Source organism: Ursus maritimus, unplaced genomic scaffold, assembly GCF_017311325.1.
Source record: "Ursus maritimus isolate PB19 unplaced genomic scaffold, ASM1731132v1 scaffold_3, whole genome shotgun sequence".
NCBI lineage: Eukaryota > Metazoa > Chordata > Mammalia > Carnivora > Ursidae > Ursus > Ursus maritimus.
The window spans coordinates 54,127,432-54,142,487 of NW_024425563.1; positions in this window are offsets into that span (position 1 = coordinate 54,127,432).

Below are 15,056 nucleotides of genomic sequence, written 5' to 3' on the forward strand. Positions count from 1 at the left end.
CTCACACACCAGGCATTCCAGGCACAGGGAACCTGCACTGGGAAGACAAGACAAGTCCCCTTAACATTTGTCTTTGAAAACTACAGGCGCTTAACTTTGTTAGTTTTACAATCATCACGGCTTAACACTGAGTACTTAAAATTCACATACTTAGCTTCAGGAGAGCTGAGGGTCATAGGAAACGGATTCCCTGCCCTTAAAGGCCCATAACCTGTCTGAGATATAGCATATAAGCAGCAATTTGAAAAGTGCCTGGGGTGTACATCAAGAGTTATTTACTAATCTTACTGTGTGCTGGTGGGGCAGGGACAGAAGACTCTCCAAGAACAAAATATCTGACAAGTACCATTTCCCTCCACCCCCGGGCTAGATAGCCAGACACTTGTTAGAATGAGCATACTCTCCACCTATCTTGCTAAGACTTAATGCTCCACCCCCATGTTCTCCTGAATATCTGCCCCATCCAACTCACCCCATTTGGCAGGTATCTCCAATGTAGCTTCTGTCTCAACACACCCCACAAGCATCCCTCGCAGGAACTGGCACCACTCCAAGTGACTCCTGCCTCGAGGAGAGGGGAAGATAACCACACACACCTGTGTACCCACAGTCCCAGCAGACAGGCTAGGAGCAGGCACTGGGCCTGACTGCAGGCCCTGGCTTACCAACAAAAGCCTCTCAGGGGACAAGGAAATGAGAATGCTTTGCATGTCCATGAGACTACAGCCCTGGTAGATGGGCTGAGGGTAGGCATCTGGTCTGACTGCTGACAGCATCCAACTATAGGACCATTGTGGCCCTGCACTGGTCCCTTAACAGCACAGGGACCAAACCAGTGTACCCACAACAGGCAAAGTAGCCTACTGGAACCGAGAGCAAATGTGGGTCACTCACAACAGTAGGGTACAAACACCCACATAGGAAACAGCTCTGAAGCACCTGGTCCTGGTGAACAGGGGATATTGTGCCACAGGGCACCCCAGGAACTCTTCTTCCTAAGGCCACTTTAAGAGCAGGAGACATAACTGACTTCCCTAATACTTAGACAAAATGAGAGACAAAATGAGAGAGAGGAAAGAGCCAAATGAAAGACCAAAACAAAAGCCAAGCAAAAGAGCTAAATGAAATGGAGACAAGCAATACACCTGAGGGAATTTAAAGTAATGGTCATAAAGCTATTCAATGGACTTGAGAAAAGTGTGGAGGACCTCAGATGTTCAACAAGATAGAACATATAAAAAAGAAACGGAGAACCCACCTGAAATTAAAAATACACTAGAGGGAATTAGTAGTAGACTAGAGGATGGATAATGGATCAGTGGTATAGAAGAGAGAAATGGAAATCAACCAAGCTAAAGAGAAAAAGAAAAAATAATGAACAGAGTAAGGAATCTCAGCAACATCATCAAGCATGGTAACATTTGCATTATAGGGATCTCAGAAAGAGAACACATGCAGACAATAAAATCTGAAGAAACAATAGCTGAAAACTTCCTAATCTGGGGAAGGCAGCAGACATCCAGATCCAGGAGGCATGGAGAACCGCAACCAACCTAACCCAAGAAGATACACACCAAGGCATACAGTAATTAAAATGGCAGCAAGTCCTGATAAAGAGAATTTTAAAGCTAAAAGAGAAAAGTTACATACAAGCAAAACCCTATGAAGCTAGCAGATAAGTTTTCAGCATAAACTCTACAGACCAGAAGGAAGTGCCATGATACATTCAAAGTACTGAAAAGAAAAAAACTGCAACCAAGAACATACTACTCACCAAAGTTCTCTATTAGAATAGATGGAGAGGTGGTTCCCTAGATGAACATAAGTTAAAGGAATTCATCACCAATAAACCAGCTTCACAACAAGTGATAAAAGGAATTCTTTGGGAAGAAAAGCCATAATCAGGAGTAAGAAAATTATGAAAGGAAAAAAATTTCACAGATAAATGCAAAAAGTAGACTAATCTCTTAATAAAACTAGTATGGAGGTTAAAGCACATATGCAGGAAAATAAATTGTGTCTATGAAAATCAAGTGTTTCACAAAATAAGAGAATGTCAAGTATGATATATATGACATATACATATTTATATACATAAAATGTGAGGAATGAGTAAAAAATGCTTTCACAATGGTTTTATTTATTTTTTTTTTAAGATTTTATTTATTTATTTGACAGGATACAGACAGCCAGCGAGAGAGGGAACACAAGCAGGGGGAGTGGGAGAGGAAGAAGCAGGCTCATAGCGGAGGAGCCTGATGTGGGGCTCGATCCCATAACGCCGGGACCACGCCCTGAGCCGAAGGCAGACGCTTAACCGCTGTGCCACCCAGGCGCCCCTCACAATGGTTTTAAACCATCAACTTAAAATAGACTGCTATACACCTAAGTTGTTTATGAACAACAAATTGAAAACCTGGAATAAAAATAAAAGGGAATCCAGGACAGGGTAAGATGACAGCAGAGTAAGAGGACCCTAGGCTCACCTCGACCCACAAATATTATTAGTTAACTATCACATCATCCCAAATACCCCAGAAACTGACCTGAAGGCTGGCAGAACAAACTCCACAACTAAAGGGAGACAAGAGGCCATATCAAAGAAGGTAGCAAGTAAGGAGATGTGGCTTGGGAGAGAAATGGATCACGGTTGCTACAATGGGGAGGGAGTTACTGTCATTGAGAAGGGACAGACAGACTGGCACGCAGGGGAGTCCAGGGAAAAATGAATCCCTACAGCTATTAGCTTGGAAAGCCTCTAAGAGGGGCTGAATTTCCTGAATTCTTGCAACCAGCAGGGCTTAAGCCTTGAGTTCTAAAGATCAGTGGGCTTGCCTCAGACCCCAAAGGGCACTGCACTGCTCTTGGAGAGAAGACAGGGCACACAGCCCACAGACATACAGCATGGAAACCGTGATCTGAAGAGTGCCTAGGGCACAGTGGGGAGGCTTTTGCTTTTATCAGAGTATGTTCCAGACAGGCATTCATGGAGAGACCCCTCTAGGAAAAAAGGAACTGGTTGGTGCCATTTCCCTTCACCACCACTTAGCATAAGCACAGGCCATTTGGGGGAACTAGCCCAGTGCCATCACTTGCTACCAAACTCGATTACACCAAGTCCCAGCCTCCCATGCTGTAGTAGAACTGCCCCTCCCACACTTGCCTCAGTCCCAACTGGGGGTGAGGGAGGAGCCTTTCCACGCACCGCCCCCCCCCCCCCCCCCCCACCAAGGATTGGTCCAAATCTCTGCCAACACCATGTTTCCCAACCGAGAGTTTTGCGGTGGCAGTGGTGATAGGTCTTATTACTAAGAGCAGAGCACACCTAGTTACAATGTGTTAAATTCAGGCCAGGGACCAAACACTGCCCACAAGAGGCAAACAGCCTCTGCAGAGGACAGGCTTAAAGGATAAGCCAGACAAGACAAAATAGCAGAGCACGTGCTTCTGGCATTGTCTCAAATGTGGGAACAGGGGTCCCTACACAGGACACTGTAGGATTACTTCTTCATAAAGCCATTACCCTCAAGAACAGGAGACATAGCTGACTTTCCTAACACAAACACAGAGACCTAGACAAAATGTGTAGAGAAATTTGTCCCAAATGAAAGAACAGGACAAGGCCACAGCCAGAGATCTAAGTGAAACAGATGTAAATAGTATGCCTGAGGGAGTACTTAAGCAAATGATCATAAAGAAACTCACTGGACTGGAGGAAAGAATGGGAGACTTCAATGAGACCCTTAAGACAAAGATAAAAAAGAACCAATCAGAGACAAAGAGTGCAATAAATGAGATTAGAAACATGCTTGATGCAATAAGGAGCAAGCTCAAAGAAGCAGAGAAATGAATTAATGAACTAGAAGACAATAATGTAAAGTAATTAAGCTGAACAAGAGAGAAAAAAGAAAAGCAAAATGAGAATAGACTTAGGGAACTCAGTGACTCCATCAAACACAGTAACATCTGCATTATAGGAGTCCCAGAAGAAGAAAGAGAGAAATTTTTTGAAGAGCTAATAGCTGAAAATTGCTAAAATGGGGAAGAAAACAGATACCCAGAAGCAGGAGTCACAGAGAACCCCCAGCAAAATCAACAAAAGCAGATCTACACCAAGACATACTACAATTAAAACAACAAATCAAGTGACAAATTTTAAAAGCAGCAAGAAGAAAGAAGACTGATATATACAAGGGAAACCCCATAAGGCTTTCAGTGGATTTTTTAGAAGACACTTCAAGCCAGAAAGGAATGACAGGATATTCTCAAAGTGCTGAAAGCAAAAAAATCTGCAGCCAAGAATATTCTATCCAGCAAGGTATTCAGAATAGGAGAGAGAGAGTTTTCCAGACAAACAAAAACTAAAGGAGTTCATGACCACTAAACCAGCCCTGCAAGAAATAAAGGGGACTGTGAATGGAAAGGAAAGACCAAAAGTGACAGTATGAAGGCAGAAAACACAACAGCAGTAAAAATGAGTATTTCTCTAATCAGTCAAGGACTCACAAAATAAAAGGATGTAAAATATGACAACATATACTTAAAATGTGGGGAGGAGAAGTAAAGAATGGGTTTAAACTTAAATGACCATCAACTTAATATAGACTGTTCTGTCATAAAAATGGATGCCAAAAGAAACCAAGGTTTTTTGAAAAGATCAATAAAATTAATAGTTTAGCCAGACTCCTCAAAAAAAAAAAAAGACTCAAATTCAAAAACAAAGGAGAATAACTTACACCAAAGAAATACAAAGGATTATAAGAGATTATTATGAAAAATTATATGCCAACAAACTGAATAATCTAGAAGAAATAGGTAAATTCTTAGAAATATCTAACTTTCCAAAACAATGAGAGAGAGAAAATTTGAACAGACTGATTACCATTTAATGAAATTGAATCAGTAATCAACCCCCCCCCCCTGCAAAAAAAAGTCTAGGACCAGATGGCTTCTCAGGTGAAATGTACCAAACATTTAAAGAAGAGTTAACACCTACTCTCAAACTATCCCAAAAAATAAAGGAGTAAGGAAAGTATCCAAATTCATTCTATGAGGCCAACAATACTTTGATAACCAAAACTAAATAAAGACACCTCAAAACAAATATAGGCTATTGTCTTTGATAAACATAAATGCATAAGTACTCAAAAAATATTAGCAAACCAAATCCAACAGTACATTAAAATAAAAAAAACATTCACCACAATCAAGAGGGATTTATTCCAGAAATGCAAATCAGTTAATGTGATACATGACATTACAAAGAGAAAGGATAAAAGCCATTATGAGCATCTCAAGAGATGCAGAAAAATCATATGACAAATACAACATCCATTCAACAATGTAGGTTTAGAAAGAACATACCTCAGTGTAATAAAGGTCACATATGAAAAACCTACAGCTAACATCATATACAATGGTGAAAAACGGAGAGCTTCTCCTCTAAGATCAGGAACAAGGCAAGAATATCCACTCTCACCACTTCTATAGAGAACACAGTACTGGAAGTCCTAACCGTAGCTTCAGGTAAGAAGAAGAAAACACATCCAGATTGGTAAACAAGAAGTAAAACTTTGACTACTTGCAAATTACATGTTACTTTATATAGAAAACTCTATAAATACTCCATCAAAAAGCTACCAGAATTGATAAATGAATTCAGTAAACTCATAGGATACAAAATTAATATGCAGAAATCTTTTGCACGTCTATACACCAATAATGAAGTAGCAGTAAGAGAAATTAAGAAAGTCTCATTTACAGTTGCACCAAAAATAATGTAATACCTAGGAATACACTTAACCAAGGAGGTGAAAGAGCTGTACTCCAAAAACTAAAATTTTGCTAAAAGAAATGAAAATGACACAAGATATTCCATGCTCACAGACTGATCAGAAGGACCAACATTGTTAAAATGTCCATACTACCCAAGGCAATCTACAAATCGCACTCTCTACCAAAATACTAACTTTTTTTCAGAGTTAGAACAAATAATCCTAAAATTTGTATGGAACAACAGAAGACTCTGTATAGCCAAAGAAATCTTGAGAAAGAACTGGGAGTTATCAAACTCTCAATTTCAAGATATACAAAGCTCTAGTAATCAAAACAGTGTAATACTGGCATAAAAATAGACATATAGATCAACAGAACAGAGCAGGGAGCCCAGAAGTAATCTCATGCTTACATGGGTCAATAATCTATGTTAAAGGAGGCCAGAGTGTACAAGGGGGAAAAAATAGTCTCTTTAACAAATGGTGCTGGGAAAACCAGAGAGCTACATACATAAGAATGAAACCAAACCACTTTCCTACATCATACACAAAAATGAATTCAAGATGGATTAAAGACCTAAATGTAAGACCTGACACCATAAAACTCCTGGAAGAAAACATAATAATTAATTTTTGACATTGACCATAGCAGTATTTTTCTAGAGACGTCTCATCAAGCAAGGGAAACAAAAGCAAAATTAAACTACTAGGACTATATGAAAATGAAAGGCTTCTGCACAGTAAAGGAAACCAACAAAACAAAAGGGCAAGCTACTGCATGGGAGAAGATATTTGCAAATGATATATCCAATAAAGGATAATATCCAAAATATATAAAGAGGTTACACAACTCAACACAAAACCCACCAAATAATCTGATTTTAAAATGGACAGAGGAAGATGATGGAGTAGCAGGGGACACTGAGCTTGCCTCATCCCTTTAACACGGCTAGATCAACATCTGACTATTTGAACAACTCAGAGTACAATCTGTGGATTAAGAAAACAATCTGCACAGTTGGAGGGAGAGAATGTGGCAGATGCAAGGTTTGGAGCCATGAACTGGGGGAGAGGAAAGCTGCAGAGCAAAGTCAGGGAGAGGGGGAGTGGAAAAGAAAGTTGGAGTAGCCATCCTTTTATCAAACAAACTAGATTTTTAAACCAAACACTGTAATAAGAGATGAAGAAGGACACTATAGCATTATAAAAGGGTCTCTCCAACAGGATCTAACAATATAAATATTTATCCCCCTAACCTGGGAGCAGCCAAATATATATATCAGTTAATAACAAAGTGTTAAGAAACTCACTGATAATAATACAATAACAGTAGGGGACTTTAAACCCCCAACTCACAGCAATGGACAGATCATCTAAGCAGAAGATCAACAAGGAAACAAGGGCTTTGAATGACACGCTGGACCAGATAGACCTAACAGATACATTCAGAACATTTCATCCTAAAGCAGAAGACACATTCTTTTTGGGTGCACATAGAACATTCTCCAAAATAGATCATATACTAGGTCACAAAACAGGACTCCACCAGTACAAAAAGACTGAGATCACATCATGCATATTTTCAGACCACAATGCTATAAAACTTGAAATCAACCCACAAGAAAAAAATTGGAATGACTACAAATACAGGGAGGTTAAAGATCATCCTAGGAAAGAATGAATGGGTCAACCAGGAAATTAAAGAACTTAAAAAATACATGGAAGCAAAGGAAAATGAAAACATGACAGTTCAAAATCTTTGGGATGCAGCAAAGGCGGTCCTAAGAGGGAAGTATATAGCAATACAGGCCTTCCCCAAGAAGCAGAAGTCTCAAATACACCAACTAACCTTACACCTAAAGGAGCTGAGAAAAAGAACAGCAAATAAAGCCTCTAAACCTAGCAGGAGAAGGGAAATAATAAAGATCAGAGCACAAATCAATGATACAGAAATTAAAAAAAAAAAAAAAAAGAAAAAAGAACAGATCAATGAAACTAGGTGTTGGTTCTTTGAAAGAATTACCAAGATTGATAACCCCCTAGCCAGACTTATCAAAAAGAAAAGAGAAAGTATCCAAATAAGTAAAATCATGAATGAAAGAGGAGAGATCACAAACAAAACCACAGAAATACAAATAATTATAAGAACATATTATGAGCAATTATATGCCAACAAATTAGGTAATCTAGAAGAAATGGATAAATTCCTAGAAACATGTAAAGTACCAAAACTGAAATAAGAAATAGACAATCTGAACAGACCCACAACCAGCAAAGAAATTTAAACATTAATCAAAAATCTCCCAACAAACAGGAATCCAGGGCTGGATCGCTTCCCAGGGGGAAGTCTACCAAACATTTAAAGAAGAAGTAATACCTGTTCCTGTGAAACTATTCCAAGAAGTAAAATTGGAAAGAAAACTTTCAAACTCATTCTAGGAGGCTAGCATTACCTTGATCCTAAAACCAGACAGACCAGTATCTCTGATGAACATGGATACAAAAATCCTCAATAAGATACTAGTTAATAGGATCCAACAGTACATTAAAAGGATTATTCACCACGACCAAGGGGGATGTATTCCTGGGCTGCAGGGCTGGTTCAACATTGCCAATCAATCAACGTGATACACCAAACTAGTAAAGGATAAGAACCGTATGATCCTCTCAACATATGCAAAAGAAGCATCTGACAAAATACAGCATCATGTCTGGATAAAACCCTCCACGATATAGGGATAGAGGGAACATACCTCAACATCATAAAAGCCACCTATGAAAGACCCACAGCAAATATCACCCGCACGGGGAACAACAAATATCATCCTCACTGGAGAGCTTTTCCCCTAAGGTCAGGAACACAGCAGGGGTGTCCAATATCACCACTGTTATTCAACATAGTACTAGAAGTCCTAGCATTAGCAATCAGACAATAGAAAGAAATAAAAGGCATCCAAATCAGCAAAGAAGAAGTCAAACTTCACCCTTCACGGACAACATGATACTCTATGTATAAAACCTGAAAGACTCCACCCCAAAATTGCTAGAACTGATACAAGAATTCATCAAAGTTGCAGGATATAAAATCAATGCACAGTGGTATGTTGCATTTCTATACACTAACAATAAAGCACCAGAAAGAGAAATCAAGGAATCAATCCCATTTGCAATTGCACCAAAAACCATAAGATACTTAGGAATAAACTTAATCAAAGAAGTAAAGGATCTGTACTCTGAAAACTATAGAACGTTTATGAAAGTAATTGAACAAGACACAAAGAAATGGAAAGACATTCCATGCTCATGGATTAGAAGAACAAATATTGCTAAAATGTCCATGCTACCCAAAGCAATCTACACATTTAATGCAATCCCTATCAAAATAACACCAGCATTCTTCACAGACCTGGAACAAATAATCCTAAAATTTGCATGGACCCAGAGAAGACCCCAAATAGCCAAAGGAATGTTGAAAAAGAAAACCAAAGCTGGAGGCATCACAATTCTGGACTTCAAGCTGTACTGCAAAACTGTAATCATCAAGACAGTATGGTACTGGCACAAAAACAGACACATAGATCAGTGGAACTGAATAGAGAACTCCGAAATGGACCTTCAACTCAATGGTCAACTAGCCTTCAATAAAGCAGGAAAGAGTATTCAATGGAAAAAAAGACAGTCTCTTCAACAAATAGTGTTGGGAAAATTGGACACATATGGAAGAATAAAACTGGACCACTTTCTTACAACACACACAAAAATAAACTCAAAACGGATGAAAGACCTAAATGTGAGACAGGAATCCATCAAAATCCTAGAGGAGAACATAGGCAGCAACCTCTGCGACCTCGGCTACAGTAACTTCTCGCTAGACAAGTTTTCAAAAGGCAAGGGAAACAAAAGCAAAAATGAACTACTGGCGTTACAATAAAATAAAAAACTTCCGCACAGTGAAGGAAACAATAAAAAAAAACTAAAAGGCAATCTATGGAATGGGAGCAGGTTTTGCAAATGACATATCAGATAAAGGGCTAGTATCCAAAAATCTATAAAGAACTTAAACTCAACACCCAAAAAACAAACAGTCCAGTCAAGAAATGGGCAGAAGGCATGGACAGACATTTCTCCAAAGAAGACATACAAATGGCCAACAGACACATGAAAAAAATGCTCCACATCACTTGGCATCAGGGAAATACAAGTCAAAACCACCACAATGAGATTCCACCTCACACCAGTCAAAATGGCTAAAATTAACAAATCAGGAAACAGCAGATGTCGGTGAGGATGGGGAGAGAGGGGAACCCTCTTTACACTGTTGGTGGGAATGCAAGCTGGTATAGCCACTCTGGAAAACAGTACGGAGGTTCCTCAAAAAGTTAAAAATAGAACTACTCTATGACACAGCAAATGCATGACTAGCTATTTATCCAAAGGATACAAAAACAGTGATTTGAAGGGGCACATGCACCCCAGTGTTTATAGCAGCAATAGCCCAATAGCCAAAATATGCAAAGAGCCCAGATGTTCGTCAACACATGAATGGATAAAGAAGTGGTGTGTGTGTGTGTGTGTGTGTGTGTGTGTGTGTATAAAATGAAATGTGTATATATATAAAGGAATATTAATCATCCAAAAGAACGAACTCTAGCCATTACAACAGTGTGGATGGAACCTGAGGGTATTATGCTAAGCAAAGTAAGTCAATCGGAGAAAGACGAATATCATATGATTTCACTCATATGTGGAATTTAAGAGACAGAACAGATGGACATGGGGGAAGGGAAGGAAAAATAAAGTAAGGTAAAAACAGAGAGGGAGGCAACCATAAGAGGCTCTTAACTACAGGGAACAAATAGGGTTGCTGGAGGGGTGGTGGGTTGGGGGATGGAGTAACTGGGGGATGGGCATTAAGGAAGGTGCTTAATGTAATGAGCACTGGGTGTTATATGCAACTGATGAATCACTGAATTCTACCTCTGAAACTAACAAAACACTATATGTTAACTAAATTGAATTTAAATTTAAAAAATGGGCACAGGACATAAACAGACATTTTTCCAAAGAGATAAAGAGGGCTAGGCAAGAGGCACATAGAAAGGTGCTCAACATCACTAGTCATCAGGGTAATGCAAATCAAAACCACTATGAGGTATCACACTGGTCATAATGGTTAAAATAAAAAATAGAAGAAACTCACATTGGTGAGGATGAAAAGAACCCTGGTGCACTCCTGTGGGAACAAACTGGTTCAGCCACTATGGAAACAGTATGGAAATTTCTAAAAATATTAAAAATAGCATTATCATATGATCCAGTAATTCTACTGTGTATTTACCCAAAGAAAACACTAATTTGAAAAGATATATGCACCCCTGGGTTTATTGCAACATTATTTACAGTAGCCAAGATACAGAAGCTACCCAAGTACCCACTGAAAGATGAATGGACAAAGAAGTGGTGTGTACATACAACAGATTATTACTCACACTTAAAAAAACCAGTGAGATCTTGCCATTTCCAACAACACGGATGGACCTAGAAGGTATGATGCTAAGTGACGTAAGACAGAGTAAGAAAAATGCCATATGATTTCACTCACATGTGGAATTTAGGAAACAAAACAACAAACAAACAAAAAAGCAGACTCTTACATACAGAGAACAAACTGGTGGTTGCCAGAGAGGAGGTGAGGTGAAACAGATAGAGGGGATTAAGAATATGCCTCAAGTGATGAACACTGAATAACGTATAGAATTGTTAAACCATCGTATTCGACACCTGAAACTAATATAACACTAGATGTTAATCATACTTCAATTAAAAAAATCCTAAAGATACCAAAACTTCACCATTGAGAAAAAATAAAATGTTGTTGGAAGATTAAAAATATAAAATAATTGTATATACTAACCTTCAATGAGACCAGATATGCCAAAGTATTCTGTACGTTATTTCCCCCCTAAATTACCACAGGTTTTATTACCAGGTTTGCCAATTTCTGTTTTGTTTGTCTTCACTAAGTCCTACATTTTGGTCTACGTTGTTGTCTTGAATTCTTAGATTCTTAGTTCCCATTTAATTTCAAGCTTTCTCATTTCTTAATGGAAGCATCTGACCCTAAAATCTTCCTCTGATTTTACTCTTGTATGTATCCAAGAGGATGGATATGTACTGTTCTTACCATTCCTAACATCTAGATATTTCTGAATTATTTGACCCAAGATTTATTTGGAAGGGTACTATTAAAATTTCTAAGTCTCTGTTGTTGATGATGTTTACTGCTAGCATTTTAGGAAGTTTCTAGCTGCTTTTTGCATTGTGGTCTTCAGAGGTAAGCTGTGATTTCTATTTTTGGAAATTGAGATTTTCTTTGGACCCCAGTTCATGGTCAGTTTTTAAAAATATTCTCTAGGCACTTGTAAGGAAAAATTTATCTTTTTGAAAGTATACAAATCACTTTAAAAATAGTTTTAATATACTGTACAGTGAGAACAAAACTGAAATATAATGGCACCTCTGCATGGGATCTGACTTTTTTTTGGCATTTCTTTTGAGTAATTCATGGAAAATGTAATAAATGTTGAACTCAGTGTGTCATTGGCTCTCTTTACTAAAAACAAAGATGTTCAAATATTTGGTCTAAACTGTTTTCCTTCTCAAACCTCTGCCCTGGCAGCAGTAAATAACTTCATGTTATTCTTTTGTCTTCCTTCATATAAATATTTAGTACGTTGGATTATCTTAAAGTCCAATTCCCTTTGGTCAGACATTAGGCTGATAAACCTGTTCCCACTTACTTACATTATTTTGGTCGCTTGTCTTGAATTTGAAAGTCTTTAGTAAGGCAAATATGTAAAAAAAAAGTTGTAAATTTAGAGTACTTAAGAATAGAAGCTGAATCAGCAAATATAAATTTGCAAAGATATCAATAGCAAATAAGCTGCAGTCTGTGTAGTTGTAGGTAACTACTTGCACATTCATTGGACATAAATAGAAAATGCTCTGGTACATAGTAACCAAGGGAAAACCAGGACAAATGAAATACCTTGCCAATTCTTGTCTTAGTAAACAGTTGAAAATACAAGGTAATAGATCCATGAAAGAGGACCATGATTTAGAATTTTAAATTAGAGTGTGTTAGTAAATAAAATGACCTAGAGATTTATGAGATTATGAACAAGATAGGAAAGAAATCTAAACACAGTGTGTCTAAGACATGAAAGAAATTCTGCATCCCACCATTTTGTTACAGTCTGATGTGTTTCTGATTTGGGTGACTATAGGCCAGATCACCAGTTAAAGAAGATTCTTATAGGCATCAAAAAACATCTTTTGTGTAACTATTAGTATTCATTCAAATGAATCCTGAAAGAATACTAGTCTTCAGTGCCCAGTGTTCTCCGATATTCATACCAAATTTTTTATTCATTACTTTTAACCCTGGCATATTAAATGACAGTAGTTAATAGGGGTAGAATAAAGCAAACTTGACAGTGTTTTAACTGATTCTTATCAATTTGTTACTTTGAACAATTTTGCTTACCTCTCTAGTGTGTGTTCTTTTACCTGCACGAGGAGAACATTCAGTTGGGACCTAGATGATCTAAAGGTTTCTTTCAGTTATAAAATCCTGAATGTCGATTGAAAAAAGATGGCGGAGTAGTAGGGGTCCCCTTTCTCGGCTGGTCCCCTGAGTCAAGCTGGATAGGTACCAGATCATCCTGAAAACCCACGGAATCAGCCTGAGACGTAGGAAGATACATCTGGATCTCTACAAACGAACATCTCCAGCGCTGAGTATTGAGGTACGAAGCGGGGAGCCGTGAAACGCGCATAGATATCGGAAGATAAACGGAAGGGGGAGGGAGCTGCCGCGTTCGGGTGCCGGGAAGCGGTAGCCCCTTGCACGGGAGAGCAGGCAGGGCTCGCGGTCGGCACCCGCGAGAGAGCGGACTGAGACTGAGCCCGGGAACGCGTGCGTGTCCAAACTGAAAACCGGTGCTCTGGAGTACGCGCAAACCACACTGAAACAGAGAGCTCGGGAGTGCGTGCAGGAGCCGGGAGCAGCTGGCGGTGTTAGAAACACAAAGGACAGTGCCAGCCCTGGAAGTGGGGGCTGGGACACCGGCTGTGGGGCGCACAACCTGGGACATTGCAGGGTTCTTAGCAGCACTGACAGAAACAGAGTTAGAGTGGCCAAGAGATCTCAGTGGAGAGCGGACTGCGATCTCTCTGCTCTGAGACAGAGGCTAGGATTCGGCCACTGCTGCTCTGACTCTCAGAAGAGCCACAGAAAACCGCCAGGGAAAGCCGCCAGAGAACAAAAGCCTGGAAATACCAGCTCACATTCTGCCTATCCCCATCCCCCCTCGCAGGGGACAGGGAGACTCTACCCAAACAGGGTTGCCTGAATATCAGCATGGCAGGCCCCTCCCCCAGAAAGCAGGCTGAAAAAAATCAAGAAGCCCACATCCCTAAGGTCCCTATAAAACATTGCACACTGCCTGGGTCCTGGTCAATAATTTGGGCTCTGTGCAACCACGCAACCTCTCCTCATCAGAATGAGGAGAAGGAGAAATCTCCCCCAGCAAAGAAAAGATAATGAGTCTGTGGCCTCTGCCACAGAACTGATGGATATGGATATAACCAAATTGTCAGAAATGGAGTTCAGAGTAACAACGGTCAAGATGATGTGTAGACTTGAAAAAAATATTAACGAGAATAAAGAATCTCTAAGGGTGGAAATGAGAGCGAATCTGGCAGAAATAAAAATGCTACGAATCAAATGCAGTCAAAACTAGATGCTCTGATGGCCAGGGTGAATGAGGCAGAAGAACGAATTAGTGAATTGGAGGATGGGATAGTAGAAGAGAAAGTTAAAACAGAAACTTGGCTCAAAAAAATCCAATCTTAAGAATGTAGATCATGGGAGATTACGGACTCAATGAAACGTTCCAATGTCAGAATCATCAGCATCCCCGAGGGGGTGGAGAAAGAGAGAGGTGTAGAAGAGATATATGAACAAATTGTAGCTGAAAACTTCCTTAATCTAGCAAAGGAAACAAGCATTCATGTCCAAGAGGCAGAGAGGACCCCTCCCAAGGTCAACCACGACAAACCTATGCCACGTCACATCATAGTGCATTCGCAAATATTAGATCCAAGGATACAGTATTGAAAGCGGCCAGGGTGAAGAAATTTCTCATGTGCAGAGGCTAAAATACCAGAATAATGTCAGACCTGTCTACACAGACCTGGAATGAGAGGAAGGGTTGGCAG